The sequence below is a fragment of the Schistocerca piceifrons genome, chromosome 1, assembly GCF_021461385.2.
Source record: "Schistocerca piceifrons isolate TAMUIC-IGC-003096 chromosome 1, iqSchPice1.1, whole genome shotgun sequence".
In the NCBI taxonomy this organism is placed as follows: domain Eukaryota; kingdom Metazoa; phylum Arthropoda; class Insecta; order Orthoptera; family Acrididae; genus Schistocerca; species Schistocerca piceifrons.
This window is the reverse complement of record NC_060138.1, coordinates 176,267,645-176,289,871: the sequence shown is the minus strand read 5'-3', so window position 1 is coordinate 176,289,871 and position 22,227 is coordinate 176,267,645. Positions and strand designations below refer to the sequence as shown.

General features: G+C 48.5%; 51 non-coding genes across 51 annotated transcripts; all 51 read left to right on the top strand.

Moving 5' to 3' along the window:
* The first annotated feature begins 198 nt into the window (after nt 1–198).
* Nucleotides 199–270, top strand: Trnat-ugu. The gene has a single exon. It is a non-coding gene; the product is annotated as a tRNA-Thr (tRNA).
* Nucleotides 271–515: 245 nt separating this feature from the next.
* Nucleotides 516–587, top strand: Trnat-ugu. The gene has a single exon. It is a non-coding gene; the product is annotated as a tRNA-Thr (tRNA).
* Nucleotides 588–833: 246 nt separating this feature from the next.
* Nucleotides 834–905, top strand: Trnat-ugu. Its single transcript has one exon. It is a non-coding gene; the product is annotated as a tRNA-Thr (tRNA).
* A 6,112-nt stretch (nt 906–7,017) lies between these two features.
* Trnat-ugu lies at nt 7,018–7,089 on the top strand. Its single transcript has one exon. It is a non-coding gene; the product is annotated as a tRNA-Thr (tRNA).
* A 246-nt stretch (nt 7,090–7,335) lies between these two features.
* Trnat-ugu lies at nt 7,336–7,407 on the top strand. Its single transcript has one exon. It is a non-coding gene; the product is annotated as a tRNA-Thr (tRNA).
* A 245-nt stretch (nt 7,408–7,652) lies between these two features.
* Nucleotides 7,653–7,724, top strand: Trnat-ugu. The gene has a single exon. It is a non-coding gene; the product is annotated as a tRNA-Thr (tRNA).
* A 246-nt stretch (nt 7,725–7,970) lies between these two features.
* On the top strand, nt 7,971–8,042 carry Trnat-ugu. The gene has a single exon. It is a non-coding gene; the product is annotated as a tRNA-Thr (tRNA).
* A 245-nt stretch (nt 8,043–8,287) lies between these two features.
* Nucleotides 8,288–8,359, top strand: Trnat-ugu. Its single transcript has one exon. It is a non-coding gene; the product is annotated as a tRNA-Thr (tRNA).
* A 246-nt stretch (nt 8,360–8,605) lies between these two features.
* Trnat-ugu lies at nt 8,606–8,677 on the top strand. Its single transcript has one exon. It is a non-coding gene; the product is annotated as a tRNA-Thr (tRNA).
* A 245-nt stretch (nt 8,678–8,922) lies between these two features.
* Trnat-ugu lies at nt 8,923–8,994 on the top strand. The gene has a single exon. It is a non-coding gene; the product is annotated as a tRNA-Thr (tRNA).
* A 246-nt stretch (nt 8,995–9,240) lies between these two features.
* Trnat-ugu lies at nt 9,241–9,312 on the top strand. Its single transcript has one exon. It is a non-coding gene; the product is annotated as a tRNA-Thr (tRNA).
* A 245-nt stretch (nt 9,313–9,557) lies between these two features.
* On the top strand, nt 9,558–9,629 carry Trnat-ugu. The gene has a single exon. It is a non-coding gene; the product is annotated as a tRNA-Thr (tRNA).
* A 246-nt stretch (nt 9,630–9,875) lies between these two features.
* Trnat-ugu lies at nt 9,876–9,947 on the top strand. The gene has a single exon. It is a non-coding gene; the product is annotated as a tRNA-Thr (tRNA).
* A 246-nt stretch (nt 9,948–10,193) lies between these two features.
* Trnat-ugu lies at nt 10,194–10,265 on the top strand. Its single transcript has one exon. It is a non-coding gene; the product is annotated as a tRNA-Thr (tRNA).
* Nucleotides 10,266–10,510: 245 nt separating this feature from the next.
* On the top strand, nt 10,511–10,582 carry Trnat-ugu. The gene has a single exon. It is a non-coding gene; the product is annotated as a tRNA-Thr (tRNA).
* A 246-nt stretch (nt 10,583–10,828) lies between these two features.
* Trnat-ugu lies at nt 10,829–10,900 on the top strand. Its single transcript has one exon. It is a non-coding gene; the product is annotated as a tRNA-Thr (tRNA).
* A 245-nt stretch (nt 10,901–11,145) lies between these two features.
* Trnat-ugu lies at nt 11,146–11,217 on the top strand. The gene has a single exon. It is a non-coding gene; the product is annotated as a tRNA-Thr (tRNA).
* Nucleotides 11,218–11,463: 246 nt separating this feature from the next.
* Trnat-ugu lies at nt 11,464–11,535 on the top strand. The gene has a single exon. It is a non-coding gene; the product is annotated as a tRNA-Thr (tRNA).
* A 245-nt stretch (nt 11,536–11,780) lies between these two features.
* Trnat-ugu lies at nt 11,781–11,852 on the top strand. Its single transcript has one exon. It is a non-coding gene; the product is annotated as a tRNA-Thr (tRNA).
* Nucleotides 11,853–12,097: 245 nt separating this feature from the next.
* On the top strand, nt 12,098–12,169 carry Trnat-ugu. Its single transcript has one exon. It is a non-coding gene; the product is annotated as a tRNA-Thr (tRNA).
* A 238-nt stretch (nt 12,170–12,407) lies between these two features.
* On the top strand, nt 12,408–12,479 carry Trnat-ugu. The gene has a single exon. It is a non-coding gene; the product is annotated as a tRNA-Thr (tRNA).
* A 246-nt stretch (nt 12,480–12,725) lies between these two features.
* On the top strand, nt 12,726–12,797 carry Trnat-ugu. Its single transcript has one exon. It is a non-coding gene; the product is annotated as a tRNA-Thr (tRNA).
* A 245-nt stretch (nt 12,798–13,042) lies between these two features.
* On the top strand, nt 13,043–13,114 carry Trnat-ugu. Its single transcript has one exon. It is a non-coding gene; the product is annotated as a tRNA-Thr (tRNA).
* Nucleotides 13,115–13,360: 246 nt separating this feature from the next.
* Trnat-ugu lies at nt 13,361–13,432 on the top strand. The gene has a single exon. It is a non-coding gene; the product is annotated as a tRNA-Thr (tRNA).
* Nucleotides 13,433–13,677: 245 nt separating this feature from the next.
* Trnat-ugu lies at nt 13,678–13,749 on the top strand. Its single transcript has one exon. It is a non-coding gene; the product is annotated as a tRNA-Thr (tRNA).
* A 246-nt stretch (nt 13,750–13,995) lies between these two features.
* Trnat-ugu lies at nt 13,996–14,067 on the top strand. Its single transcript has one exon. It is a non-coding gene; the product is annotated as a tRNA-Thr (tRNA).
* Nucleotides 14,068–14,313: 246 nt separating this feature from the next.
* On the top strand, nt 14,314–14,385 carry Trnat-ugu. Its single transcript has one exon. It is a non-coding gene; the product is annotated as a tRNA-Thr (tRNA).
* Nucleotides 14,386–14,630: 245 nt separating this feature from the next.
* Nucleotides 14,631–14,702, top strand: Trnat-ugu. The gene has a single exon. It is a non-coding gene; the product is annotated as a tRNA-Thr (tRNA).
* A 246-nt stretch (nt 14,703–14,948) lies between these two features.
* On the top strand, nt 14,949–15,020 carry Trnat-ugu. Its single transcript has one exon. It is a non-coding gene; the product is annotated as a tRNA-Thr (tRNA).
* A 245-nt stretch (nt 15,021–15,265) lies between these two features.
* Trnat-ugu lies at nt 15,266–15,337 on the top strand. The gene has a single exon. It is a non-coding gene; the product is annotated as a tRNA-Thr (tRNA).
* Nucleotides 15,338–15,583: 246 nt separating this feature from the next.
* On the top strand, nt 15,584–15,655 carry Trnat-ugu. Its single transcript has one exon. It is a non-coding gene; the product is annotated as a tRNA-Thr (tRNA).
* A 245-nt stretch (nt 15,656–15,900) lies between these two features.
* On the top strand, nt 15,901–15,972 carry Trnat-ugu. The gene has a single exon. It is a non-coding gene; the product is annotated as a tRNA-Thr (tRNA).
* Nucleotides 15,973–16,217: 245 nt separating this feature from the next.
* Nucleotides 16,218–16,289, top strand: Trnat-ugu. The gene has a single exon. It is a non-coding gene; the product is annotated as a tRNA-Thr (tRNA).
* Nucleotides 16,290–16,535: 246 nt separating this feature from the next.
* Nucleotides 16,536–16,607, top strand: Trnat-ugu. Its single transcript has one exon. It is a non-coding gene; the product is annotated as a tRNA-Thr (tRNA).
* A 246-nt stretch (nt 16,608–16,853) lies between these two features.
* On the top strand, nt 16,854–16,925 carry Trnat-ugu. The gene has a single exon. It is a non-coding gene; the product is annotated as a tRNA-Thr (tRNA).
* Nucleotides 16,926–17,170: 245 nt separating this feature from the next.
* Nucleotides 17,171–17,242, top strand: Trnat-ugu. Its single transcript has one exon. It is a non-coding gene; the product is annotated as a tRNA-Thr (tRNA).
* A 246-nt stretch (nt 17,243–17,488) lies between these two features.
* On the top strand, nt 17,489–17,560 carry Trnat-ugu. The gene has a single exon. It is a non-coding gene; the product is annotated as a tRNA-Thr (tRNA).
* A 245-nt stretch (nt 17,561–17,805) lies between these two features.
* Nucleotides 17,806–17,877, top strand: Trnat-ugu. The gene has a single exon. It is a non-coding gene; the product is annotated as a tRNA-Thr (tRNA).
* Nucleotides 17,878–18,123: 246 nt separating this feature from the next.
* Nucleotides 18,124–18,195, top strand: Trnat-ugu. The gene has a single exon. It is a non-coding gene; the product is annotated as a tRNA-Thr (tRNA).
* Nucleotides 18,196–18,440: 245 nt separating this feature from the next.
* On the top strand, nt 18,441–18,512 carry Trnat-ugu. Its single transcript has one exon. It is a non-coding gene; the product is annotated as a tRNA-Thr (tRNA).
* A 246-nt stretch (nt 18,513–18,758) lies between these two features.
* Nucleotides 18,759–18,830, top strand: Trnat-ugu. The gene has a single exon. It is a non-coding gene; the product is annotated as a tRNA-Thr (tRNA).
* Nucleotides 18,831–19,075: 245 nt separating this feature from the next.
* On the top strand, nt 19,076–19,147 carry Trnat-ugu. The gene has a single exon. It is a non-coding gene; the product is annotated as a tRNA-Thr (tRNA).
* Nucleotides 19,148–19,393: 246 nt separating this feature from the next.
* Nucleotides 19,394–19,465, top strand: Trnat-ugu. Its single transcript has one exon. It is a non-coding gene; the product is annotated as a tRNA-Thr (tRNA).
* Nucleotides 19,466–19,710: 245 nt separating this feature from the next.
* Trnat-ugu lies at nt 19,711–19,782 on the top strand. The gene has a single exon. It is a non-coding gene; the product is annotated as a tRNA-Thr (tRNA).
* Nucleotides 19,783–20,028: 246 nt separating this feature from the next.
* Nucleotides 20,029–20,100, top strand: Trnat-ugu. Its single transcript has one exon. It is a non-coding gene; the product is annotated as a tRNA-Thr (tRNA).
* Nucleotides 20,101–20,345: 245 nt separating this feature from the next.
* Trnat-ugu lies at nt 20,346–20,417 on the top strand. Its single transcript has one exon. It is a non-coding gene; the product is annotated as a tRNA-Thr (tRNA).
* Nucleotides 20,418–20,663: 246 nt separating this feature from the next.
* Trnat-ugu lies at nt 20,664–20,735 on the top strand. Its single transcript has one exon. It is a non-coding gene; the product is annotated as a tRNA-Thr (tRNA).
* A 223-nt stretch (nt 20,736–20,958) lies between these two features.
* Nucleotides 20,959–21,030, top strand: Trnat-ugu. Its single transcript has one exon. It is a non-coding gene; the product is annotated as a tRNA-Thr (tRNA).
* Nucleotides 21,031–21,276: 246 nt separating this feature from the next.
* Trnat-ugu lies at nt 21,277–21,348 on the top strand. Its single transcript has one exon. It is a non-coding gene; the product is annotated as a tRNA-Thr (tRNA).
* Nucleotides 21,349–21,594: 246 nt separating this feature from the next.
* Trnat-ugu lies at nt 21,595–21,666 on the top strand. Its single transcript has one exon. It is a non-coding gene; the product is annotated as a tRNA-Thr (tRNA).
* Nucleotides 21,667–21,913: 247 nt separating this feature from the next.
* On the top strand, nt 21,914–21,985 carry Trnat-ugu. Its single transcript has one exon. It is a non-coding gene; the product is annotated as a tRNA-Thr (tRNA).
* The last annotated feature ends 242 nt before the right edge of the window (nt 21,986–22,227 follow it).

The following is a 22,227-nucleotide window of genomic DNA, read 5'->3' as shown; positions in this document are numbered from 1 at the left end:
AATAGCGTGTCTTTTCGGGCCTGAGCCAAGATCACAGATGACGATAGACGAAAGACGGCAGCACCCGTCAGTCATCGCTGTGGACCTCAGTGGTAGCGAATTGTTGTGGCAGAGTAAATCTTTGTACGCATTTTCAGGACTCTGAAATGTATTTTTCTCGAGGGCTGTAGCGATCGCAAAGAGGTGTAAGCTGTAGCAGCCTCCTTAGCTCAGGGGCAGAGCACTGGTCTTGTAAACCAGGGGTCGTGAGTTCGATTCTCACAGGGGGCAGCACAATTTTAAATGGGCCAATGTAATGCTTTGAACCGAAAATTTCAAAATAGCGTGTCTTTTCGGGCCTGAGCCAAGATCACAGATGACGATAGACGAAAGACGGCAGCACCCGTCAGTCATCGCTGTGGACCTCAGTGGTAGCGAATTGTTGTGGCAGAGTAAATCTTTGTACGCATTTTCAGGACTCTGAATGTATTTTTCTCGAGGGCTGTAGCGATCGCAAAGAGGTGTAAGCTGTAGCAGCCTCCTTAGCTCAGGGGCAGAGCACTGGTCTTGTAAACCAGGGGTCGTGAGTTCGATTCTCACAGGGGGCAGTACAATTTTAAATGGGCCAATGTAATGCTTTGAACCGAAAATTTCAAAATAGCGTGTCTTTTCGGGCCTGAGCCAAGATCACAGATGACGATAGACGAAAGACGGCAGCACCCGTCAGTCATCGCTGTGGACCTCAGTGGTAGCGAATTGTTGTGGCAGAGTAAATCTTTGTACGCATTTTCAGGACTCTGAAATGTATTTTTCTCGAGGGCTGTAGCGATCGCAAAGAGGTGTAAGCTGTAGCAGCCTCCTTAGCTCAGGGGCAGAGCACTGGTCTTGTAAACCAGGGGTCGTGAGTTCGATTCTCACAGGGGGCAGCACAATTTTAAATGGGCCAATGTAATGCTTTGAACCGAAAATTTCAAAATAGCGTGTCTTTTCGGGCCTGAGCCAAGATCACAGATGACGATAGACGAAAGACGGCAGCACCCGTCAGTCATCGCTGTGGACCTCAGTGGTAGCGAATTGTTGTGGCAGAGTAAATCTTTGTACGCATTTTCAGGACTCTGAATGTATTTTTCTCGAGGGCTGTAGCGATCGCAAAGAGGTGTAAGCTGTAGCAGCCTCCTTAGCTCAGGGGCAAGTTCCGCTTTAGACGCCGTGCAGTGTGGACGTGCCTAGTCTTCCGCTCCGCCGTAGCGTTACGTATAGTGGACTATCTGTTTTGTTACGTGTTGTGTTGCAACTTCTGAGAGTGTTTCTCCGTCGTTGTTTCGTACCTTGTGTTACTTTCTGTCCGTATTTCAGTGTTTTTTTTGTGTAGCGGTTTCGACCGCATATTTTGAAAATGTCGTCCCAGGTTATTCCTCGTCAGGCTACAGTTAGTTTTGCTTTTGACAAGTCAACCCGCCATGTGCAACCTAGTTCTCTTGAGATTCATGATTGGTTGGTAGATACCTTTGGTGTTCATTCGGATCAGGTGCCCACTGCTTATTTTGATACCGAACTGTATGTTTTCTTTGTTAAGTTTATGGACCCACTTCAGGTTGATAAAATTCTTTCTAAATATGGTCATCAAGTTCTCTTTCGGCATCGGGATGATTCTGTAAGTACCGTGCTGCTTTCCAATGCTTCCATCACGTATACCAATGTTCGTGTTTACAACCTTCCACCGGAGGTAGATAATGTCTATCTTAAGGAGGGTCTACAGAAGTATGGTGATGTAAAGAGCATTCGCCTTGAACGCTGGTCAAGCCAACATCGCCTGCAATGTTACAGTGGTATTCGTTCAGTCGAAATGCACGTTAAGCAGAATATTCCATCTCACCTGCAGATCGGTGGATATCGTGTCCATGTAACATATAGTGGTCAGGTTGGCACCTGTTTTTTGTGCAATGAAAGTGGTCACGTGCGTACCGACTGTCCGCGGAGAGTTTTTGTTTTAAAAAATTCTCTCGAACAGCGTCGCAAGTTAACGGTCGCTGACCTCGTTGCAGGTGGTTCTGCTCTTGGTGTAGCACAGTCCAGTGGTAGTAGCGCCCCTCCACAGGTTTTGCGCACCGCTGATACAGAATTTCCTCCTTTGCGTGCTAAATCTGATGTTGTTCCGTCTGTCCCTCAGGTGGGTGTGCCACTTTTGAATAATAAGAGGCGTCGCCCACACGATGGAAATAGTACGGATGAGGATCTCCCTGAAATGCCCCAGTCCGAGCGACCGGCATCCTCCGAGCCACTGTGTACTGTAGCTGCTCCCTGCCCTCCTGAGGTAGCGGTTCCGGTGGCGGCTGCTGGCGCCCCTCCGGCCTCCGACGCAGCTTCTCTCGAGTCGGTTCGTCGGTCGGGCCTGTTGGCGCCGTCTTCCGAACCGACTTCGATGTCACAACAAGTGGAGCCGCGACAACTTCCTGCTTCGCTGCCCCATACCTCTGCCAGCGGAGCTGCTCCGCCTCCTTCCAACTCTGCGGCCTCGGACCTTCCTGCTCACGTTTCGCCTCCGTGCAGTCCATGTTTGCCGGAAGCTAGTGCAGGTGTTGACCATTCCGTTTTGTCGGATGTTACCCCCGCGACCCCCGATCCCGCATGTGGACCGGCGCGGGTGGTGTCGGATACAGAACTTGACCCTCCTACGTCACCGGCGGCTGAAGCTTCCTTGCCCGTCAGCCGACGCAAGTTACGCGTTCAGCCGAACGTTAATGCTGTTCGTAAAAAACCGAAACGTAAGGGATCCGCGGAACGGGGTAGCAGTCCCCCTCCCTCGGATGCCTCCGTCACCCCTGCTATGGACTGTGACGCTGGTGCGTCGGTGTAGGTGATTTGTTTTCTCGCTTTTCTCTCTATGGTTCAAGCATACACCTTTCTTACCTTAAATGTTAACCGTATTGAGTCCGACGTTCGCATTGCCTCTTTGCGGCAGTTTATTTACGACGCCTGTGCGGACGTAGTGTTTTTGCAGGAAGTGTTGTTTTCTGATCTCTCTCTACCTGGATTTCAAACTGTTTTTAATGTCGCGCCGGAATATTCAACAGGAACTGCTCTTTTCTTTCGAGAGGGCATTCCTATTACTGACATTGAATTCCTTGACTCTGGCCGTGGGATTGGTTGTCGTCTTTTTGATCTCCGCCTCGTTGTTTTGTATGCCCCCTCTGGTTCGGGTCACACTGTGGCTCGATCGCGCTTTTATAAAGAAGAGCTTATTTATCTTTTGCGCCAGAGTCCTCGGAGTCTCCTGCTCGGAGGCGATTTTAATTGTGTTTTACGCCCTGCAGACCAGTCCCCCAATTTTAATTATTGCCGTGATTTACATGACTTAGTTCGTACGATGCATCTGCGTGATGTTTGGGAACACAAATATCCAACCCTGGTGAAATATACGTTTTTTACCGCGTCCTCATGCAGTAGACTCGACAGATTCTATTTATCTGATTTTTTATGTGATAAAATTCTTTCTGTCGATGTAATTCCTACTAGTTTTTCTGACCATTGTGCTTTTACTGCAACTGTAAATCTTAGTCGCCAACCTGCAAAACTTTATCGTTCCCAGTGGATGTTAAATGTTTCCCACCTTGCCGACAGTGCTATGGATGATGTTATAAGTGGCGTGTGGGAGCGATGTCTTCGCTCTGTCCCGCGATACCCCTCCTTGCTGGTTTGGTGGACTGCGTTTGCCAAGCCCAAGATTCGTCAGACTTTGATTTTCTACTGTGCTGCTAGGACGCGTGATTTTAAGAACACGTATGAATATTACTACTCTGTCCTGCGTGAACTATATGACGCGGCGGGTACCTCTCCACTGCGGATCCATGATGTTCGTCGTATTAAAGCCAAGCTCTTGAGCCTTAAACGACGACAGATGGATGGTCTGCGAGTTAAGTCGAAACCTCACTCTCTTGTTGAAGGTGAACTGACATCCTTGTACCACCTGCTACGGCATCAGACCCGTCGTCGTCGCTCCTTCATCTCTTCTCTTACGGTGGATGATGGGCGACAGCTTAGTGCACAGGAGGAAATGGTTCGTGCTCTTCATCAGTATTCCACTAGTCTCTATTCTGCCGATGATTCTGGTGAGTCTCTTTCGGATGATGTCTTTGGGGATCTAACTGCGACGATCGCGCCTGACGCGAACGGCGAATTTCTCCGGGAGTTCCAGGTAGATGATGTTTTCGATTTTATTGCTCGCTCTCCGTCCAGTAAATCGCCGGGTCCAGACGGCCTGCCTAAAGAATTTTATCTCCGTTTTTGGCCTCTTTTGGGTGGCATTTTTACGCAGATTTTAAATGAGATTGTCAGGGGGATGGATGTGCCTGCCGATTTTAAAGTAGGGAAAATTGTTTTAATTCCGAAGTCCTCTGGTCGTTTATCTGCTGCCAATCTTCGTCCGCTCACATTGCTGAATTTTGACTATAAGACAGCTGCTAGAGCGCTCAATAGCCGGTTGTCTTCTCTGCTTCGGGGTGTGATTGGTGCACATCAATGTTGTTTTCATGATAGATCTATTCTGACACCAGTAGCCGAATATCGGGATGTTGTCTCGGTTGCGGCGGTTACAAACGTACATTGTGCCTTTGCCTTCCTTGATTTTTATAAGGCTTTTGATCACGTCAGTCATGTGTTTTTAGATCGTGTTTTAGGTACAATAGGTTTTAACGCTTCATCACGTGGTGTTCTTGGCAATTTGTATAGGGGAATAACAGCTCGGGTGTCAGTCAATGGGCAGCTGACGCCGCCCATTGCTATCCGCCGCGGAGTGCCTCAGGGTAGTCCGCTCTCTATGTCTTTATTCGTATTGTCCCTGGAACCGCTGCTTCGGACTATTGCTCTCAAGCTTCAGGGTATGTCCCTCTCTGGTGGGAAGCTCTCGGTTAAGGCATATGCGGATGATGTCGTTGTTCTCCTCCGTCAACGAGATGATATCCCGTTGTTGAAAGGGGCAGTTGATGCATACTGTCGTGTCTCTGGAGCGCGTCTCAATCAGGGTAAATGTAAGTTCCTTGATATTCGTGGATTTCGCGATGCTGACGTCCCTTGGGCCACTTTTGTCGATCGCCATACGTCCTTGGGGATTATCATTGATCGGTGTCCTCTAAAAATGGCGGCTCTCAATTGGAAATCTGTCACCGAGAAGATACAAGGGGCTCTGATGGTCCATGAGCAGCGCTCTGCTACCATTTTGCAAAAAGTCAGAATTTTAGACACCTACGTCCTATGTAAAGCTTATTATGTTGCTCAGCTGTTCCCACTTCCCATGATGGTGGCGAAAAGGTTGCGCCAATTGTCTAGCAGGTTTATATGGAAGGGCCATCTATTCAAGTTACGTTACGAGGTAATGACGAAATCGCGTCTCTCCGGAGGCTTGGGCCTCTCTGACATTACTCGCAAGGCGTCTGCTTTGTACGTCCGCCGAACGACTCTAATTGTTACGCAAGAAGTGACTTCAATTACATCCAGGCTTTTTACTGTTGTGCGTCCGGCGAGCCTTGCTCCACCTGTCGATGTCGGACGCCTAAATTTTAAGTTGAAACACATTCGGGAATTTTACATTGCGGTGAGTTACCTCGGTGACGTCTTCTTGCGGCGACCGGTGCCAACGACCAAGGGCTTGATTGCCCGCTGGGAGGGGCTGGCCAGTCCCAATCCAATAGAACTGGCGTCTCCATCCGTGTCCTGGAGGAACGTCTGGAAGAACGTTAGTCTGCCGATCCACTCTATGGCCGTGGCGTCCACGTGGTATAGGGTAATAAATAATTTGGTTCCCACCAATGTACGACTGCACCGTATTGATCTTTCTGACACGGACACCTGTACTCGGTGTGGTCTCCTGGATACCCTTGAACATCGATTCACCTGCTGTGGGCACCTTGCCAATTGGCGTTGGCTCAGGAAACAACTTGCTTTTGTCACTAGGTCTGCTGAAGCCGCTTATACTATTGACATCATCGTCCGGCCCGATTCCTCCTTTTTTCCGCGAACGAAGCTCCATACAGTCATGTGGTTGATTGGACATTTCGTACATTTTGTCATCAGTTGTCATGAAGACGATGGACACCTAGCGTTTCGGCAGTACATGCTTACTGCTTACTGGCAGCGCTTGCGATTGCCAGGCCTCCGTGATGATTTTGCAAATATGCTTAGCCTGACATTTGAAAGAGAGGGTGTTGGCTAAGGACACCTGTGTGAGCCATTTTCTTTTATACTGTTTCGGGATTTACCGCCTTGGTGTATGTTTCTTCTCTAAATCCAGGACTGAAGTTTTCGTGGACCTTTAGGGCGCTCAAGAAAAACAAACGAGCGACCACGAACCGAGACAGTAGGGGATAATACTACGCCCTTGTACAGGTGCCTTTCGGAAACAGGACGGTGGAGTCATCGTGGCCAGGCCTCGGGCTTCGACCCCTGCCCACTTTGCTTCCGCAGGCCTGAATCTCACTGTCACCTCTAACTTTACACAATGAAAAAAAGTATGAATTTATTATGCACTCCCAGTATATCAAAATTGAGGTACAAATCCACCCTTTGCTGTTTGCATTAGAAACCAATTATATCTTCTTTTTATTTAAGTGTGTGTGTGTGTGTCTGTGTGTGTGTGTGTGTGTGTGTGTGTGTGTGTGTGTGTGTGTGTGTCTGTGTGTGTTCCCTTTGGACTTAAAAGAATGCTGTAAAAAAAAAAAAAAAAAAAAAAAAAAAAAAAAGGGGCAGAGCACTGGTCTTGTAAACCAGGGGTCGTGAGTTCGATTCTCACAGGGGGCAGCACAATTTTAAATGGGCCAATGTAATGCTTTGAACCGAAAATTTCAAAATAGCGTGTCTTTTCGGGCCTGAGCCAAGATCACAGATGACGATAGACGAAAGACGGCAGCACCCGTCAGTCATCGCTGTGGACCTCAGTGGTAGCGAATTGTTGTGGCAGAGTAAATCTTTGTACGCATTTTCAGGACTCTGAAATGTATTTTTCTCGAGGGCTGTAGCGATCGCAAAGAGGTGTAAGCTGTAGCAGCCTCCTTAGCTCAGGGGCAGAGCACTGGTCTTGTAAACCAGGGGTCGTGAGTTCGATTCTCACAGGGGGCAGCACAATTTTAAATGGGCCAATGTAATGCTTTGAACCGAAAATTTCAAAATAGCGTGTCTTTTCGGGCCTGAGCCAAGATCACAGATGACGATAGACGAAAGACGGCAGCACCCGTCAGTCATCGCTGTGGACCTCAGTGGTAGCGAATTGTTGTGGCAGAGTAAATCTTTGTACGCATTTTCAGGACTCTGAAATGTATTTTTCTCGAGGGCTGTAGCGATCGCAAAGAGGTGTAAGCTGTAGCAGCCTCCTTAGCTCAGGGGCAGAGCACTGGTCTTGTAAACCAGGGGTCGTGAGTTCGATTCTCACAGGGGGCAGCACAATTTTAAATGGGCCAATGTAATGCTTTGAACCGAAAATTTCAAAATAGCGTGTCTTTTCGGGCCTGAGCCAAGATCACAGATGACGATAGACGAAAGACGGCAGCACCCGTCAGTCATCGCTGTGGACCTCAGTGGTAGCGAATTGTTGTGGCAGAGTAAATCTTTGTACGCATTTTCAGGACTCTGAATGTATTTTTCTCGAGGGCTGTAGCGATCGCAAAGAGGTGTAAGCTGTAGCAGCCTCCTTAGCTCAGGGGCAGAGCACTGGTCTTGTAAACCAGGGGTCGTGAGTTCGATTCTCACAGGGGGCAGCACAATTTTAAATGGGCCAATGTAATGCTTTGAACCGAAAATTTCAAAATAGCGTGTCTTTTCGGGCCTGAGCCAAGATCACAGATGACGATAGACGAAAGACGGCAGCACCCGTCAGTCATCGCTGTGGACCTCAGTGGTAGCGAATTGTTGTGGCAGAGTAAATCTTTGTACGCATTTTCAGGACTCTGAAATGTATTTTTCTCGAGGGCTGTAGCGATCGCAAAGAGGTGTAAGCTGTAGCAGCCTCCTTAGCTCAGGGGCAGAGCACTGGTCTTGTAAACCAGGGGTCGTGAGTTCGATTCTCACAGGGGGCAGCACAATTTTAAATGGGCCAATGTAATGCTTTGAACCGAAAATTTCAAAATAGCGTGTCTTTTCGGGCCTGAGCCAAGATCACAGATGACGATAGACGAAAGACGGCAGCACCCGTCAGTCATCGCTGTGGACCTCAGTGGTAGCGAATTGTTGTGGCAGAGTAAATCTTTGTACGCATTTTCAGGACTCTGAATGTATTTTTCTCGAGGGCTGTAGCGATCGCAAAGAGGTGTAAGCTGTAGCAGCCTCCTTAGCTCAGGGGCAGAGCACTGGTCTTGTAAACCAGGGGTCGTGAGTTCGATTCTCACAGGGGGCAGCACAATTTTAAATGGGCCAATGTAATGCTTTGAACCGAAAATTTCAAAATAGCGTGTCTTTTCGGGCCTGAGCCAAGATCACAGATGACGATAGACGAAAGACGGCAGCACCCGTCAGTCATCGCTGTGGACCTCAGTGGTAGCGAATTGTTGTGGCAGAGTAAATCTTTGTACGCATTTTCAGGACTCTGAAATGTATTTTTCTCGAGGGCTGTAGCGATCGCAAAGAGGTGTAAGCTGTAGCAGCCTCCTTAGCTCAGGGGCAGAGCACTGGTCTTGTAAACCAGGGGTCGTGAGTTCGATTCTCACAGGGGGCAGCACAATTTTAAATGGGCCAATGTAATGCTTTGAACCGAAAATTTCAAAATAGCGTGTCTTTTCGGGCCTGAGCCAAGATCACAGATGACGATAGACGAAAGACGGCAGCACCCGTCAGTCATCGCTGTGGACCTCAGTGGTAGCGAATTGTTGTGGCAGAGTAAATCTTTGTACGCATTTTCAGGACTCTGAATGTATTTTTCTCGAGGGCTGTAGCGATCGCAAAGAGGTGTAAGCTGTAGCAGCCTCCTTAGCTCAGGGGCAGAGCACTGGTCTTGTAAACCAGGGGTCGTGAGTTCGATTCTCACAGGGGGCAGCACAATTTTAAATGGGCCAATGTAATGCTTTGAACCGAAAATTTCAAAATAGCGTGTCTTTTCGGGCCTGAGCCAAGATCACAGATGACGATAGACGAAAGACGGCAGCACCCGTCAGTCATCGCTGTGGACCTCAGTGGTAGCGAATTGTTGTGGCAGAGTAAATCTTTGTACGCATTTTCAGGACTCTGAAATGTATTTTTCTCGAGGGCTGTAGCGATCGCAAAGAGGTGTAAGCTGTAGCAGCCTCCTTAGCTCAGGGGCAGAGCACTGGTCTTGTAAACCAGGGGTTGTGAGTTCGATTCTCACAGGGGGCAGCACAATTTTAAATGGGCCAATGTAATGCTTTGAACCGAAAATTTCAAAATAGCGTGTCTTTTCGGGCCTGAGCCAAGATCACAGATGACGATAGACGAAAGACGGCAGCACCCGTCAGTCATCGCTGTGGACCTCAGTGGTAGCGAATTGTTGTGGCAGAGTAAATCTTTGTACGCATTTTCAGGACTCTGAATGTATTTTTCTCGAGGGCTGTAGCGATCGCAAAGAGGTGTAAGCTGTAGCAGCCTCCTTAGCTCAGGGGCAGAGCACTGGTCTTGTAAACCAGGGGTCGTGAGTTCGATTCTCACAGGGGGCAGTACAATTTTAAATGGGCCAATGTAATGCTTTGAACCGAAAATTTCAAAATAGCGTGTCTTTTCGGGCCTGAGCCAAGATCACAGATGACGATAGACGAAAGACGGCAGCACCCGTCAGTCATCGCTGTGGACCTCAGTGGTAGCGAATTGTTGTGGCAGAGTAAATCTTTGTACGCATTTTCAGGACTCTGAAATGTATTTTTCTCGAGGGCTGTAGCGATCGCAAAGAGGTGTAAGCTGTAGCAGCCTCCTTAGCTCAGGGGCAGAGCACTGGTCTTGTAAACCAGGGGTCGTGAGTTCGATTCTCACAGGGGGCAGCACAATTTTAAATGGGCCAATGTAATGCTTTGAACCGAAAATTTCAAAATAGCGTGTCTTTTCGGGCCTGAGCCAAGATCACAGATGACGATAGACGAAAGACGGCAGCACCCGTCAGTCATCGCTGTGGACCTCAGTGGTAGCGAATTGTTGTGGCAGAGTAAATCTTTGTACGCATTTTCAGGACTCTGAAATGTATTTTTCTCGAGGGCTGTAGCGATCGCAAAGAGGTGTAAGCTGTAGCAGCCTCCTTAGCTCAGGGGCAGAGCACTGGTCTTGTAAACCAGGGGTCGTGAGTTCGATTCTCACAGGGGGCAGCACAATTTTAAATGGGCCAATGTAATGCTTTGAACCGAAAATTTCAAAATAGCGTGTCTTTTCGGGCCTGAGCCAAGATCACAGATGACGATAGACGAAAGACGGCAGCACCCGTCAGTCATCGCTGTGGACCTCAGTGGTAGCGAATTGTTGTGGCAGAGTAAATCTTTGTACGCATTTTCAGGACTCTGAATGTATTTTTCTCGAGGGCTGTAGCGATCGCAAAGAGGTGTAAGCTGTAGCAGCCTCCTTAGCTCAGGGGCAGAGCACTGGTCTTGTAAACCAGGGGTCGTGAGTTCGATTCTCACAGGGGGCAGCACAATTTTAAATGGGCCAATGTAATGCTTTGAACCGAAAATTTCAAAATAGCGTGTCTTTTCGGGCCTGAGCCAAGATCACAGATGACGATAGACGAAAGACGGCAGCACCCGTCAGTCATCGCTGTGGACCTCAGTGGTAGCGAATTGTTGTGGCAGAGTAAATCTTTGTACGCATTTTCAGGACTCTGAAATGTATTTTTCTCGAGGGCTGTAGCGATCGCAAAGAGGTGTAAGCTGTAGCAGCCTCCTTAGCTCAGGGGCAGAGCACTGGTCTTGTAAACCAGGGGTCGTGAGTTCGATTCTCACAGGGGGCAGCACAATTTTAAATGGGCCAATGTAATGCTTTGAACCGAAAATTTCAAAATAGCGTGTCTTTTCGGGCCTGAGCCAAGATCACAGATGACGATAGACGAAAGACGGCAGCACCCGTCAGTCATCGCTGTGGACCTCAGTGGTAGCGAATTGTTGTGGCAGAGTAAATCTTTGTACGCATTTTCAGGACTCTGAATGTATTTTTCTCGAGGGCTGTAGCGATCGCAAAGAGGTGTAAGCTGTAGCAGCCTCCTTAGCTCAGGGGCAGAGCACTGGTCTTGTAAACCAGGGGTCGTGAGTTCGATTCTCACAGGGGGCAGTACAATTTTAAATGGGCCAATGTAATGCTTTGAACCGAAAATTTCAAAATAGCGTGTCTTTTCGGGCCTGAGCCAAGATCACAGATGACGATAGACGAAAGACGGCAGCACCCGTCAGTCATCGCTGTGGACCTCAGTGGTAGCGAATTGTTGTGGCAGAGTAAATCTTTGTACGCATTTTCAGGACTCTGAAATGTATTTTTCTCGAGGGCTGTAGCGATCGCAAAGAGGTGTAAGCTGTAGCAGCCTCCTTAGCTCAGGAGCAGAGCACTGGTCTTGTAAACCAGGGGTCGTGAGTTCGATTCTCACAGGGGGCAGCACAATTTTAAATGGGCCAATGTAATGCTTTGAACCGAAAATTTCAAAATAGCGTGTCTTTTCGGGCCTGAGCCAAGATCACAGATGACGATAGACGAAAGACGGCAGCACCCGTCAGTCATCGCTGTGGACCTCAGTGGTAGCGAATTGTTGTGGCAGAGTAAATCTTTGTACGCATTTTCAGGACTCTGAATGTATTTTTCTCGAGGGCTGTAGCGATCGCAAAGAGGTGTAAGCTGTAGCAGCCTCCTTAGCTCAGGGGCAGAGCACTGGTCTTGTAAACCAGGGGTCGTGAGTTCGATTCTCACAGGGGGCAGCACAATTTTAAATGGGCCAATGTAATGCTTTGAACCGAAAATTTCAAAATAGCGTGTCTTTTCGGGCCTGAGCCAAGATCACAGATGACGATAGACGAAAGACGGCAGCACCCGTCAGTCATCGCTGTGGACCTCAGTGGTAGCGAATTGTTGTGGCAGAGTAAATCTTTGTACGCATTTTCAGGACTCTGAATGTATTTTTCTCGAGGGCTGTAGCGATCGCAAAGAGGTGTAAGCTGTAGCAGCCTCCTTAGCTCAGGGGCAGAGCACTGGTCTTGTAAACCAGGGGTCGTGAGTTCGATTCTCACAGGGGGCAGCACAATTTTAAATGGGCCAATGTAATGCTTTGAACCGAAAATTTCAAAATAGCGTGTCTTTTCGGGCCTGAGCCAAGATCACAGATGACGAAAGACGGCAGCACCCGTCAGTCATCGCTGTGGACCTCAGTGGTAGCGAATTGTTGTGGCAGAGTAAATCTTTGTACGCATTTTCAGGACTCTGAATGTATTTTTCTCGAGGGCTGTAGCGATCGCAAAGAGGTGTAAGCTGTAGCAGCCTCCTTAGCTCAGGGGCAGAGCACTGGTCTTGTAAACCAGGGGTCGTGAGTTCGATTCTCACAGGGGGCAGCACAATTTTAAATGGGCCAATGTAATGCTTTGAACCGAAAATTTCAAAATAGCGTGTCTTTTCGGGCCTGAGCCAAGATCACAGATGACGATAGACGAAAGACGGCAGCACCCGTCAGTCATCGCTGTGGACCTCAGTGGTAGCGAATTGTTGTGGCAGAGTAAATCTTTGTACGCATTTTCAGGACTCTGAAATGTATTTTTCTCGAGGGCTGTAGCGATCGCAAAGAGGTGTAAGCTGTAGCAGCCTCCTTAGCTCAGGGGCAGAGCACTGGTCTTGTAAACCAGGGGTCGTGAGTTCGATTCTCACAGGGGGCAGCACAATTTTAAATGGGCCAATGTAATGCTTTGAACCGAAAATTTCAAAATAGCGTGTCTTTTCGGGCCTGAGCCAAGATCACAGATGACGATAGACGAAAGACGGCAGCACCCGTCAGTCATCGCTGTGGACCTCAGTGGTAGCGAATTGTTGTGGCAGAGTAAATCTTTGTACGCATTTTCAGGACTCTGAATGTATTTTTCTCGAGGGCTGTAGCGATCGCAAAGAGGTGTAAGCTGTAGCAGCCTCCTTAGCTCAGGGGCAGAGCACTGGTCTTGTAAACCAGGGGTCGTGAGTTCGATTCTCACAGGGGGCAGCACAATTTTAAATGGGCCAATGTAATGCTTTGAACCGAAAATTTCAAAATAGCGTGTCTTTTCGGGCCTGAGCCAAGATCACAGATGACGATAGACGAAAGACGGCAGCACCCGTCAGTCATCGCTGTGGACCTCAGTGGTAGCGAATTGTTGTGGCAGAGTAAATCTTTGTACGCATTTTCAGGACTCTGAAATGTATTTTTCTCGAGGGCTGTAGCGATCGCAAAGAGGTGTAAGCTGTAGCAGCCTCCTTAGCTCAGGGGCAGAGCACTGGTCTTGTAAACCAGGGGTCGTGAGTTCGATTCTCACAGGGGGCAGCACAATTTTAAATGGGCCAATGTAATGCTTTGAACCGAAAATTTCAAAATAGCGTGTCTTTTCGGGCCTGAGCCAAGATCACAGATGACGATAGACGAAAGACGGCAGCACCCGTCAGTCATCGCTGTGGACCTCAGTGGTAGCGAATTGTTGTGGCAGAGTAAATCTTTGTACGCATTTTCAGGACTCTGAATGTATTTTTCTCGAGGGCTGTAGCGATCGCAAAGAGGTGTAAGCTGTAGCAGCCTCCTTAGCTCAGGGGCAGAGCACTGGTCTTGTAAACCAGGGGTCGTGAGTTCGATTCTCACAGGGGGCAGTACAATTTTAAATGGGCCAATGTAATGCTTTGAACCGAAAATTTCAAAATAGCGTGTCTTTTCGGGCCTGAGCCAAGATCACAGATGACGATAGACGAAAGACGGCAGCACCCGTCAGTCATCGCTGTGGACCTCAGTGGTAGCGAATTGTTGTGGCAGAGTAAATCTTTGTACGCATTTTCAGGACTCTGAAATGTATTTTTCTCGAGGGCTGTAGCGATCGCAAAGAGGTGTAAGCTGTAGCAGCCTCCTTAGCTCAGGGGCAGAGCACTGGTCTTGTAAACCAGGGGTCGTGAGTTCGATTCTCACAGGGGGCAGCACAATTTTAAATGGGCCAATGTAATGCTTTGAACCGAAAATTTCAAAATAGCGTGTCTTTTCGGGCCTGAGCCAAGATCACAGATGACGATAGACGAAAGACGGCAGCACCCGTCAGTCATCGCTGTGGACCTCAGTGGTAGCGAATTGTTGTGGCAGAGTAAATCTTTGTACGCATTTTCAGGACTCTGAAATGTATTTTTCTCGAGGGCTGTAGCGATCGCAAAGAGGTGTAAGCTGTAGCAGCCTCCTTAGCTCAGGGGCAGAGCACTGGTCTTGTAAACCAGGGGTCGTGAGTTCGATTCTCACAGGGGGCAGCACAATTTTAAATGGGCCAATGTAATGCTTTGAACCGAAAATTTCAAAATAGCGTGTCTTTTCGGGCCTGAGCCAAGATCACAGATGACGATAGACGAAAGACGGCAGCACCCGTCAGTCATCGCTGTGGACCTCAGTGGTAGCGAATTGTTGTGGCAGAGTAAATCTTTGTACGCATTTTCAGGACTCTGAATGTATTTTTCTCGAGGGCTGTAGCGATCGCAAAGAGGTGTAAGCTGTAGCAGCCTCCTTAGCTCAGGGGCAGAGCACTGGTCTTGTAAACCAGGGGTCGTGAGTTCGATTCTCACAGGGGGCAGCACAATTTTAAATGGGCCAATGTAATGCTTTGAACCGAAAATTTCAAAATAGCGTGTCTTTTCGGGCCTGAGCCAAGATCACAGATGACGATAGACGAAAGACGGCAGCACCCGTCAGTCATCGCTGTGGACCTCAGTGGTAGCGAATTGTTGTGGCAGAGTAAATCTTTGTACGCATTTTCAGGACTCTGAAATGTATTTTTCTCGAGGGCTGTAGCGATCGCAAAGAGGTGTAAGCTGTAGCAGCCTCCTTAGCTCAGGGGCAGAGCACTGGTCTTGTAAACCAGGGGTCGTGAGTTCGATTCTCACAGGGGGCAGCACAATTTTAAATGGGCCAATGTAATGCTTTGAACCGAAAATTTCAAAATAGCGTGTCTTTTCGGGCCTGAGCCAAGATCACAGATGACGATAGACGAAAGACGGCAGCACCCGTCAGTCATCGCTGTGGACCTCAGTGGTAGCGAATTGTTGTGGCAGAGTAAATCTTTGTACGCATTTTCAGGACTCTGAATGTATTTTTCTCGAGGGCTGTAGCGATCGCAAAGAGGTGTAAGCTGTAGCAGCCTCCTTAGCTCAGGGGCAGAGCACTGGTCTTGTAAACCAGGGGTCGTGAGTTCGATTCTCACAGGGGGCAGTACAATTTTAAATGGGCCAATGTAATGCTTTGAACCGAAAATTTCAAAATAGCGTGTCTTTTCGGGCCTGAGCCAAGATCACAGATGACGATAGACGAAAGACGGCAGCACCCGTCAGTCATCGCTGTGGACCTCAGTGGTAGCGAATTGTTGTGGCAGAGTAAATCTTTGTACGCATTTTCAGGACTCTGAAATGTATTTTTCTCGAGGGCTGTAGCGATCGCAAAGAGGTGTAAGCTGTAGCAGCCTCCTTAGCTCAGGGGCAGAGCACTGGTCTTGTAAACCAGGGGTCGTGAGTTCGATTCTCACAGGGGGCAGCACAATTTTAAATGGGCCAATGTAATGCTTTGAACCGAAAATTTCAAAATAGCGTGTCTTTTCGGGCCTGAGCCAAGATCACAGATGACGATAGACGAAAGACGGCAGCACCCGTCAGTCATCGCTGTGGACCTCAGTGGTAGCGAATTGTTGTGGCAGAGTAAATCTTTGTACGCATTTTCAGGACTCTGAATGTATTTTTCTCGAGGGCTGTAGCGATCGCAAAGAGGTGTAAGCTGTAGCAGCCTCCTTAGCTCAGGGGCAGAGCACTGGTCTTGTAAACCAGGGGTCGTGAGTTCGATTCTCACAGGGGGCAGCACAATTTTAAATGGGCCAATGTAATGCTTTGAACCGAAAATTTCAAAATAGCGTGTCTTTTCGGGCCTGAGCCAAGATCACAGATGACGATAGACGAAAGACGGCAGCACCCGTCAGTCATCGCTGTGGACCTCAGTGGTAGCGAATTGTTGTGGCAGAGTAAATCTTTGTACGCATTTTCAGGACTCTGAATGTATTTTTCTCGAGGGCTGTAGCGATCGCAAAGAGGTGTAAGCTGTAGCAGCCTCCTTAGCTCAGGGGCAGAGCACTGGTCTTGTAAACCAGGGGTCGTGAGTTCGATTCTCACAGGGGGCAGCACAATTTTAAATGGGCCAATGTAATGCTTTGAACCGAAAATTTCAAAATAGCGTGTCTTTTCGGGCCTGAGCCAAGATCACAGATGACGATAGACGAAAGACGGCAGCACCCGTCAGTCATCGCTGTGGACCTCAGTGGTAGCGAATTGTTGTGGCAGAGTAAATCTTTGTACGCATTTTCAGGACTCTGAAATGTATTTTTCTCGAGGGCTGTAGCGATCGCAAAGAGGTGTAAGCTGTAGCAGCCTCCTTAGCTCAGGGGCAGAGCACTGGTCTTGTAAACCAGGGGTCGTGAGTTCGATTCTCACAGGGGGCAGCACAATTTTAAATGGGCCAATGTAATGCTTTGAACCGAAAATTTCAAAATAGCGTGTCTTTTCGGGCCTGAGCCAAGATCACAGATGACGATAGACGAAAGACGGCAGCACCCGTCAGTCATCGCTGTGGACCTCAGTGGTAGCGAATTGTTGTGGCAGAGTAAATCTTTGTACGCATTTTCAGGACTCTGAAATGTATTTTTCTCGAGGGCTGTAGCGATCGCAAAGAGGTGTAAGCTGTAGCAGCCTCCTTAGCTCAGGGGCAGAGCACTGGTCTTGTAAACCAGGGGTCGTGAGTTCGATTCTCACAGGGGGCAGCACAATTTTAAATGGGCCAATGTAATGCTTTGAACCGAAAATTTCAAAATAGCGTGTCTTTTCGGGCCTGAGCCAAGATCACAGATGACGATAGACGAAAGACGGCAGCACCCGTCAGTCATCGCTGTGGACCTCAGTGGTAGCGAATTGTTGTGGCAGAGTAAATCTTTGTACGCATTTTCAGGACTCTGAATGTATTTTTCTCGAGGGCTGTAGCGATCGCAAAGAGGTGTAAGCTGTAGCAGCCTCCTTAGCTCAGGGGCAGAGCACTGGTCTTGTAAACCAGGGGTCGTGAGTTCGATTCTCACAGGGGGCAGTACAATTTTAAATGGGCCAATGTAATGCTTTGAACCGAAAATTTCAAAATAGCGTGTCTTTTCGGGCCTGAGCCAAGATCACAGATGACGATAGACGAAAGACGGCAGCACCCGTCAGTCATCGCTGTGGACCTCAGTGGTAGCGAATTGTTGTGGCAGAGTAAATCTTTGTACGCATTTTCAGGACTCTGAAATGTATTTTTCTCGAGGGCTGTAGCGATCGCAAAGAGGTGTAAGCTGTAGCAGCCTCCTTAGCTCAGGGGCAGAGCACTGGTCTTGTAAACCAGGGGTCGTGAGTTCGATTCTCACAGGGGGCAGCACAATTTTAAATGGGCCAATGTAATGCTTTGAACCGAAAATTTCAAAATAGCGTGTCTTTTCGGGCCTGAGCCAAGATCACAGATGACGATAGACGAAAGACGGCAGCACCCGTCAGTCATCGCTGTGGACCTCAGTGGTAGCGAATTGTTGTGGCAGAGTAAATCTTTGTACGCATTTTCAGGACTCTGAATGTATTTTTCTCGAGGGCTGTAGCGATCGCAAAGAGGTGTAAGCTGTAGCAGCCTCCTTAGCTCAGGGGCAGAGCACTGGTCTTGTAAACCAGGGGTCGTGAGTTCGATTCTCACAGGGGGCAGCACAATTTTAAATGGGCCAATGTAATGCTTTGAACCGAAAATTTCAAAATAGCGTGTCTTTTCGGGCCTGAGCCAAGATCACAGATGACGATAGACGAAAGACGGCAGCACCCGTCAGTCATCGCTGTGGACCTCAGTGGTAGCGAATTGTTGTGGCAGAGTAAATCTTTGTACGCATTTTCAGGACTCTGAAATGTATTTTTCTCGAGGGCTGTAGCGATCGCAAAGAGGTGTAAGCTGTAGCAGCCTCCTTAGCTCAGGGGCAGAGCACTGGTCTTGTAAACCAGGGGTCGTGAGTTCGATTCTCACAGGGGGCAGCACAATTTTAAATGGGCCAATGTAATGCTTTGAACCGAAAATTTCAAAATAGCGTGTCTTTTCGGGCCTGAGCCAAGATCACAGATGACGATAGACGAAAGACGGCAGCACCCGTCAGTCATCGCTGTGGACCTCAGTGGTAGCGAATTGTTGTGGCAGAGTAAATCTTTGTACGCATTTTCAGGACTCTGAATGTATTTTTCTCGAGGGCTGTAGCGATCGCAAAGAGGTGTAAGCTGTAGCAGCCTCCTTAGCTCAGGGGCAGAGCACTGGTCTTGTAAACCAGGGGTCGTGAGTTCGATTCTCACAGGGGGCAGTACAATTTTAAATGGGCCAATGTAATGCTTTGAACCGAAAATTTCAAAATAGCGTGTCTTTTCGGGCCTGAGCCAAGATCACAGATGACGATAGACGAAAGACGGCAGCACCCGTCAGTCATCGCTGTGGACCTCAGTGGTAGCGAATTGTTGTGGCAGAGTAAATCTTTGTACGCATTTTCAGGACTCTGAAATGTATTTTTCTCGAGGGCTGTAGCGATCGCAAAGAGGTGTAAGCTGTAGCAGCCTCCTTAGCTCAGGGGCAGAGCACTGGTCTTGTAAACCAGGGGTCGTGAGTTCGATTCTCACAGGGGGCAGCACAATTTTAAATGGGCCAATGTAATGCTTTGAACCGAAAATTTCAAAATAGCGTGTCTTTTCGGGCCTGAGCCAAGATCACAGATGACGATAGACGAAAGACGGCAGCACCCGTCAGTCATCGCTGTGGACCTCAGTGGTAGCGAATTGTTGTGGCAGAGTAAATCTTTGTACGCATTTTCAGGACTCTGAATGTATTTTTCTCGAGGGCTGTAGCGATCGCAAAGAGGTGTAAGCTGTAGCAGCCTCCTTAGCTCAGGGGCAGAGCACTGGTCTTGTAAACCAGGGGTCGTGAGTTCGATTCTCACAGGGGGCAGCACAATTTTAAATGGGCCAATGTAATGCTTTGAACCGAAAATTTCAAAATAGCGTGTCTTTTCGGGCCTGAGCCAAGATCACAGATGACGATAGACGAAAGACGGCAGCACCCGTCAGTCATCGCTGTGGACCTCAGTGGTAGCGAATTGTTGTGGCAGAGTAAATCTTTGTACGCATTTTCAGGACTCTGAAATGTATTTTTCTCGAGGGCTGTAGCGATCGCAAAGAGGTGTAAGCTGTAGCAGCCTCCTTAGCTCAGGGGCAGAGCACTGGTCTTGTAAACCAGGGGTCGTGAGTTCGATTCTCACAGGGGGCAGCACAATTTTAAATGGGCCAATGTAATGCTTTGAACCGAAAATTTCAAAATAGCGTGTCTTTTCGGGCCTGAGCCAAGATCACAGATGACGATAGACGAAAGACGGCAGCACCCGTCAGTCATCGCTGTGGACCTCAGTGGTAGCGAATTGTTGTGGCAGAGTAAATCTTTGTACGCATTTTCAGGACTCTGAATGTATTTTTCTCGAGGGCTGTAGCGATCGCAAAGAGGTGTAAGCTGTAGCAGCCTCCTTAGCTCAGGGGCAGAGCACTGGTCTTGTAAACCAGGGGTCGTGAGTTCGATTCTCACAGGGGGCAGCACAATTTTAAATGGGCCAATGTAATGCTTTGAACCGAAAATTTCAAAATAGCGTGTCTTTTCGGGCCTGAGCCAAGATCACAGATGACGATAGACGAAAGACGGCAGCACCCGTCAGTCATCGCTGTGGACCTCAGTGGTAGCGAATTGTTGTGGCAGAGTAAATCTTTGTACGCATTTTCAGGACTCTGAAATGTATTTTTCTCGAGGGCTGTAGCGATCGCAAAGAGGTGTAAGCTGTAGCAGCCTCCTTAGCTCAGGGGCAGAGCACTGGTCTTGTAAACCAGGGGTCGTGAGTTCGATTCTCACAGGGGGCAGCACAATTTTAAATGGGCCAATGTAATGCTTTGAACCGAAAATTTCAAAATAGCGTGTCTTTTCGGGCCTGAGCCAAGATCACAGATGACGATAGACGAAAGACGGCAGCACCCGTCAGTCATCGCTGTGGACCTCAGTGGTAGCGAATTGTTGTGGCAGAGTAAATCTTTGTACGCATTTTCAGGACTCTGAATGTATTTTTCTCGAGGGCTGTAGCGATCGCAAAGAGGTGTAAGCTGTAGCAGCCTCCTTAGCTCAGGGGCAGAGCACTGGTCTTGTAAACCAGGGGTCGTGAGTTCGATTCTCACAGGGGGCAGTACAATTTTAAATGGGCCAATGTAATGCTTTGAACCGAAAATTTCAAAATAGCGTGTCTTTTCGGGCCTGAGCCAAGATCACAGATGACGATAGACGAAAGACGGCAGCACCCGTCAGTCATCGCTGTGGACCTCAGTGGTAGCGAATTGTTGTGGCAGAGTAAATCTTTGTACGCATTTTCAGGACTCTGAAATGTATTTTTCTCGAGGGCTGTAGCGATCGCAAAGAGGTGTAAGCTGTAGCAGCCTCCTTAGCTCAGGGGCAGAGCACTGGTCTTGTAAACCAGGGGTCGTGAGTTCGATTCTCACAGGGGGCAGCACAATTTTAAATGGGCCAATGTAATGCTTTGAACCGAAAATTTCAAAATAGCGTGTCTTTTCGGGCCTGAGCCAAGATCACAGATGACGATAGACGAAAGACGGCAGCACCCGTCAGTCATCGCTGTGGACCTCAGTGGTAGCGATTGTACGCATTTTCAGGACTCTGAATGTATTTTTCTCGAGGGCTGTAGCGATCGCAAAGAGGTGTAAGCTGTAGCAGCCTCCTTAGCTCAGGGGCAGAGCACTGGTCTTGTAAACCAGGGGTCGTGAGTTCGATTCTCACAGGGGGCAGCACAATTTTAAATGGGCCAATGTAATGCTTTGAACCGAAAATTTCAAAATAGCGTGTCTTTTCGGGCCTGAGCCAAGATCACAGATGACGATAGACGAAAGACGGCAGCACCCGTCAGTCATCGCTGTGGACCTCAGTGGTAGCGAATTGTTGTGGCAGAGTAAATCTTTGTACGCATTTTCAGGACTCTGAAATGTATTTTTCTCGAGGGCTGTAGCGATCGCAAAGAGGTGTAAGCTGTAGCAGCCTCCTTAGCTCAGGGGCAGAGCACTGGTCTTGTAAACCAGGGGTCGTGAGTTCGATTCTCACAGGGGGCAGCACAATTTTAAATGGGCCAATGTAATGCTTTGAACCGAAAATTTCAAAATAGCGTGTCTTTTCGGGCCTGAGCCAAGATCACAGATGACGATAGACGAAAGACGGCAGCACCCGTCAGTCATCGCTGTGGACCTCAGTGGTAGCGAATTGTTGTGGCAGAGTAAATCTTTGTACGCATTTTCAGGACTCTGAAATGTATTTTTCTCGAGGGCTGTAGCGATCGCAAAGAGGTGTAAGCTGTAGCAGCCTCCTTAGCTCAGGGGCAGAGCACTGGTCTTGTAAACCAGGGGTCGTGAGTTCGATTCTCACAGGGGGCAGCTACAATTTTAAATGGGCCAATGTAATGCTTTGAACCGAAAATTTCAAAATAGCGTGTCTTTTCGGGCCTGAGCCAAGATCACAGATGACGATAGACGAAAGACGGCAGCACCCGTCAGTCATCGCTGTGGACCTCAGTGGTAGCGAATTGTTGTGGCAGAGTAAATCTTTGTACGCATTTTCAGGACTCTGAAATGTATTTTTCTCGAGGGCTGTAGCGATCGCAAAGAGGTGTAAGCTGTAGCAGCCTCCTTAGCTCAGGGGCAGAGCACTGGTCTTGTAAACCAGGGGTCGTGAGTTCGATTCTCACAGGGGGCAGCACAATTTTAAATGGGCCAATGTAATGCTTTGAACCGAAAATTTCAAAATAGCGTGTCTTTTCGGGCCTGAGCCAAGATCACAGATGACGATAGACGAAAGACGGCAGCACCCGTCAGTCATCGCTGTGGACCTCAGTGGTAGCGAATTGTTGTGGCAGAGTAAATCTTTGTACGCATTTTCAGGACTCTGAAATGTATTTTTCTCGAGGGCTGTAGCGATCGCAAAGAGGTGTAAGCTGT